At 44.9% G+C, this 5,696-nt stretch overlaps 1 pseudogene; it reads right to left on the bottom strand.

Annotated features, from left to right (window-relative positions):
• LOC103277192 overlaps positions 1-459 on the bottom strand; it is a 921-nt pseudogene extending 462 nt beyond the window's left edge.
• Between the last annotated feature and the right edge of the window lie 5,237 nt (positions 460-5,696).

The following is a 5,696-nucleotide window of genomic DNA, read 5'->3' as shown; positions in this document are numbered from 1 at the left end:
CACCACAGCCTCACCTGCTGGGCTCCAGCGATCCTTCCGCCTCAGCCTTCCGAGTAGCCGGAATTACAGGCATGTGCTACCACGTCCGGCTGATTCTTTGATTTATTGTAGAGATGAGGTCTGGCTGCCCAGGCGGGTCTCGAACCCGCGGGCCATCCACTCACTTCAGCCTCCCAAAAGCGCAGGATGACAGGCTGAGCCACCAGGCCCGCTAACCCCCCCCATCTTAAGAAGGCTTCTGGATATCCTGGAAGAGGGCGTAGCCGCCACGCTGGTTCTGCATCTTCAAGAATCGCTGGGTGCCCTGGCACTTCTCCTCCACCAATTCGCAGAAGAAGTGACTCACGCCTTCCAGAGCCACATCATCACGCTGGAAGTAGAAACCCAGGTGTAGGAGACCCGCAGATGCAAATTGACCATGACCTCGGTGAAATAATTCTGACGAACATGGGAGCTCATGGTTGGTCGGCAAGAAGGAGCTAACCGCAAAAACGGTGGCCGCTGGTCCCAGAAACAGGAGGTGACTGAGAAGGTGGTCTCTGAGGTAGCAAGTGGAGAGGAGATCAGAGGGCACTGGGAGGCTGGAGGAGAGGGAGTCCCCAGGTCTGTTCTGTCCAAATACTGTTGAAGCAAGAGACAGATTCCTGGGACCGCCAAATGTGTTGGCATAACAAATTAATCTAATCAATCACACCTTCATGACACAGACTCCACAAACTTGACAGCAATCATGTGACTAGCCCACCCACCTGCCTGCCTTCCATCACCTGTGCTTACCTGCCCTTTTGTGATGATGTGGAAGAGAAGATCATGGAGTAAACTTAATGACCTGCCTCCCATTCACCCTCAAGCAGTCAGTCATTCATGTTGCTTTGCTAAGCTCTGGTCTGGGCGTGTGGTTCTTTGAGGTAAAAATAGGCCATGTTTCTTAGCTTTTTTCCCCTCCCCTACCCTGGAGAGGTGAATCTCCTCTCTCTCTCTCTCTCTCTCTCTCTCTAATTTACTTTCCAAATAAACTATATTTTCCAATCCAACTTCTGTGCAATGATTTGCAGTTTTCATGTGACACCGGATCGCAGACGCCCTGGCTAGCCTGGCCTAACATTTTGGAGGCCCTGCTGGGATTTTGATGTAACACCCTTAACTTATCTTCTGACACTTTCCATTTCTGGTACCTTTTTTTTTTTTTTTTGAATTGGAGTCTCACTCTGTCACCCAGCTTGGAGTGCAGTGGCATGCTCCTGGCCCCCACAGCCTCGACCGGCTGAGCTCCAGCAATCCTTCCACCTCAGCCTTCCAAGTAGCCAGAACTACCGGCGCATGCTACCATGCCCAGCTAATTTTGATTTATTGTAGAGACAAGGTCTCGCCAAGTTGCCTGGGCGGGTCTCGAACCCTCAGGCGCAGGCGATCCACTCGCCTTGGCCTCCCAAAGGGCTGGGATTACAAGCTGAGCCACCAAGCCCTACCTTTTCTGGTGCATTTTATTGGCCTCTTGAAGGCAAGACCAAAAAATTAAACTAAAATAAATTAAACTAAAAACCTAGCCAAATTTTCCACATTCCTGAATGTTCTTTTTCACCCACTATCACTTTAAGATAGTTATAAAGAATCTTGTACGGTTGTCGCTTTTTCTAAGGCCGTCCTGCCATCACTGACTACTTTAGATTTTTTTTCTCAGTTCGCTTTTAAAGCTTCTTAGTGTTAAATACAGCCCCCTTCTCCTTTTTAAGTATGTTGGTTTTATACATCAGGAGCCTTCTGTTTTTTCTGTGGTAACTTTAATAATTCTCCTCCGTGTGGTGTTTCTTCATTGATTAGTTTGTCTGAGCAGTTCATTCATTTCCTGGACACAGAGGATTTTAAAGAATGCTTAATTTGCCTTGTTATCCACTTTGTCCCCACAGCCAACCTCTGTTATAGTATCTGGCTCTTCTAATCCTATTTAGCATCTTCATTCCACTTCATTCTACGAATCGTTTTGAATGACTCTTAGCTGCTTGGTTCTCCCTTTCGCCTTTCTCTCCAGGATTTTTGAATCTTGGCTGATTAAGGCAGAGCTTCCTCTTTGCTTTCTGCCAACTGACTGTTAGGATTGACTTAAACACAATTTAATTTGGGACTGGCTCACAGTAAGTCTTCGTCTCTTGTGCCAATTAATCATGTATGATAAACACGTTGATTTTTAAAATATGCAAATTCTTATTTTCATGAAACAATCATACTTTATCATTTCCATTTCCTACTAGTTATAGAACATTTCATCCCCTTAGGTAATCTTGATAGGCCTCAAAATTATTTTTTAGGTCAGGCACGGTGGCTCAGCCTGTAACCCCAGCACTTCGGCAGGCTGAGGTGAGAGGATTGCCTGAGCCCAGGGGGCTTGAGACCAGCTGGGCGACAGAGTAAGACTTCTACTTAAAAAAAAAAAAAAAAAGGCGGGCTCAGTGGCTCAGCCTGTAATCCAGCACTTTGGGAGGCCGAGGGGAGCGGATTGCCTAAACCAGTGGCTTCGAGACCCGCCTGGGCAACTTGGCGAGACCTCATCTCTACAATAAATCAAAAACTAGCTGGGAGTGGTAGCACGCGCCTATAGTGCTAGATACTTGGAAGGCTGAGGCGGAAGGATCGCCGGAGCCCAGCAGGTTGAGGCTGCGGTGGCTGGGAGCATGCCACTGCACTCCACTCTGGGCGACAGAGTGAAACTCTAACTCAAAAAAAAAAAAATTTTAATTTGGAGCTTACAGTAAGTCTTTTTCTCTTGTGTCAATTAATCATATATGATAAACACATTGATTTTTTTAAATATGCAAATTCTTATTTTCATGAGACAATCATACTGTTTTCTATCATTTCCTACTAGTTATAGAACATTTCATCCCCCTAGGTAATCTTGATAGTCATCAAAATTATTTTTAAACACTTTTACATGTTTTCCTTTTAAAAAAGTCATTTCATTTTCATGAATACTTTCTTCTTGGTCTTAGACCTTCTACACTTGCTAATACTTATGCTTTAGATGTTTCTTCTTATGTTTCTGACGGAAATACTTTGCTAACCAAACCAAGCTTAAACTTTTGTCTTTTTTGTGGAGGGAGGGGTGGTGGGTAGCTTTCTCTAGAGTATGCAGTCATTCTTTCGTGGAATTCATTGTAACTATGGAGCGATCTCAAAGAGCTTCGTAAATAAGATGGCTGCCTTAGGGTTCGACATCTGAGGCATGAAGGGGTTAAATTATGAGCTGCAACTGCCTAACAATGAGGCCTGGACAGAACCAGGGAGAGCCAGCATTCCTAAATCACTTTTCCACTCCCCGGCCAGCCCCCAGCTCTTCTCTTTTGTTGTTGGCTGGCTTCCTCTGATTGTAATTCATTCTGTATTCCTTCCTGCCCTCTGTCTTGGCTTATTGTTCTTTTCCCACACTATGGGGTTTTGATTTCCTCAAGTTACTACCTTATCACCAGTGTCTAAACTCCTCAGCCCTTTGTGACCTCTTTCCAGCTCCCCAACTGACCCTGGTCTGACTGTCATTTTCCACTGCTCCTCAGTTTGCTGACCGCTGAAGTGGGGGTGTTATTTCTCCCTGCCACCCAGGGTAGCTACCTGAACGCTGAGTCCATTTAGGACGGTTTCACCAACAAAGAACCATGGACACACTGAACTCTGCTGTCGTTTTCATGGACATTCCAGTTGTTTCCATGAGCAAAGCTGGTAACTGCCAGCTACTTCTTTTTTCTGTCCCCAGATCAAGGCATTTCCTCCAGACAGCTGATTGGTTCTGTTTAAACTTACTTTTAACTTGGCAAAGGAATACAGCAATCACAATTCTGATTCACTCTGAGTAGCACATTCACTGACAAGCAATGTTCTCTGTGCTCTAAAAGTTGGGGGTGACATTTTGGGCAAATGCACTATCTCTTTTCTCGCAAAAAAAATGTCCTCTCCTCCCTGAATCCTCACACCAACATGGTGCTGACTTAGGGACCCCATCGTAATGCAGCTTCACCCATTTTATTTACTTTAGTTAAGAGGGAAGCTTAACTTTCTTAAACTACAAGCCAGTGTAATATGTCTTTGCCATATTACACTGAGCGGGGGCGGGAATCCCATATTAAATACTGACCACAACGCACTGATTCCGGGGTGTGAAAAGAGGAAGTGTCACACAAGCCCACTTGGCTGTTTGGTTTTATTTTGCCTTTGCAGAATTGATCCTTCTTCCTCTTAGAGCCTAGGGCTGGGAGTGAAGTGTCCTCCAACTAGGGAGGTGGAGTGGATGCCTTTGTTTTAAGAGCAGGGTTCTAGCCGGGCTCAGTGGCTCAGGCTATAATCCTGTGCATTGGGAGGCTGAGGTGAGTGGATTGCCTGAGCCCACAGGTTCGAGACCCGCCTGGGCAACTTGGTGAGACCTCACCGCTACAATAAATAAAAAAATTAGCCGGGTGTGGTAGTGTGTGCCTGTAGTTCCAGCTACTCGGAAGGCTGAGGTGGAAGGATCGCCGGAGCCCAGCAGGTCAAGGCTGCGGTGGCCGGGAGCGGCCACTGCACTCCAGTCTGGGCAACAGAGTGAGACTCCTATGCAAAAAAAAAAAAAAAAGAGCAGGGTTTTGATTACACCTGATGGCTGAAATTTGACTCCCTGCAGAGCTTGCCAGTCCCTTATCTCTTCTACCCGCCACGGTTGGGACAGGAATGCAACAGAAGTTGTCACCAATTCAGTATATATACTGCTTAGTAAGTCAACAAAAACGGATACACAAAAACTTTTTTCCTCTTGAAATTAGCTCTGGGGGAGTTCTTTCCATCTTTTTTTTTAATTGGTCAACCACGAAGTGTTTTCTTCTCAAAGCTAAATCTTAATGCTCCTGCCAAGATTCTCATAGTTCAAGAATAATCACATTTAATAAAAAGTCTGCCTGAGAAAAAGATTCACATAACCTGAGCCATGGCAGTGATTTTGTGGTATTTGGATTCGTGTCTATGAAAATATTTGTACACCAGATGGCGAATTGTTCGACGCATTCATCCCAAACCAAAAGTTAAAGAAAAAAAATTAACACACAAAATACTGGAGGGAGGGGGATATTATTATTCGTTTTTTCCCCCCCAGTCATGCTGCATGAGTAATGGCAAAAGCAACAGCTAAAACAATAAGATTACTGTGTTGACTTCTTAATGCATTTCAGGTATAAAAATTTCAAGTAGTACCGAAAATACTTTCTCCCCTGAAATAATACATACCTGAAGTACAACTCACTTTAACAGCCTAGCCAGTGTACATATTTTTTAAAACAAAATCAGTCTGCTGACGGAGGAAGGTCTATGGTGCAGCCTACACAGGACTGGATTGGGAATGATCCAAATTACACACGAAGTCAGTAGCCTCCGGCTCTGGTGATTAATACAAAAGAACTTTTTCTGTACAGGTTAATTTCATTTTTAACAGTCAATTCTCAGCTAACTACTCTAGTGAATGGGAAGGGATACGACGAAGAAAACACAACAGGATAACAGCAGACTAAATTTACTTTTAACTCTGAAATGTGTTTGTGGGAGGCATGTTATGTATGTACCATACCATGGCCACTCCTTGGGGTCTGGACTACTTGTTGTCCAAGAAATGTGGACTGTTTTCTGAAGGAAGTCTGATCCCTGCCGTGGGTGCCCCACGTCTGCCATTACAGACGCAGGTCTAT

Source organism: Carlito syrichta, unplaced genomic scaffold (genome assembly GCF_000164805.1).
Source record: "Carlito syrichta isolate Samal-C Ts95f unplaced genomic scaffold, Tarsius_syrichta-2.0.1 Scaffold316502, whole genome shotgun sequence".
Classification (NCBI taxonomy): Eukaryota; Metazoa; Chordata; class Mammalia; order Primates; family Tarsiidae; genus Carlito; species Carlito syrichta.
Note: the sequence above shows the minus strand (reverse complement) of the source record. Positions and strands in the feature narration are given on the sequence as shown.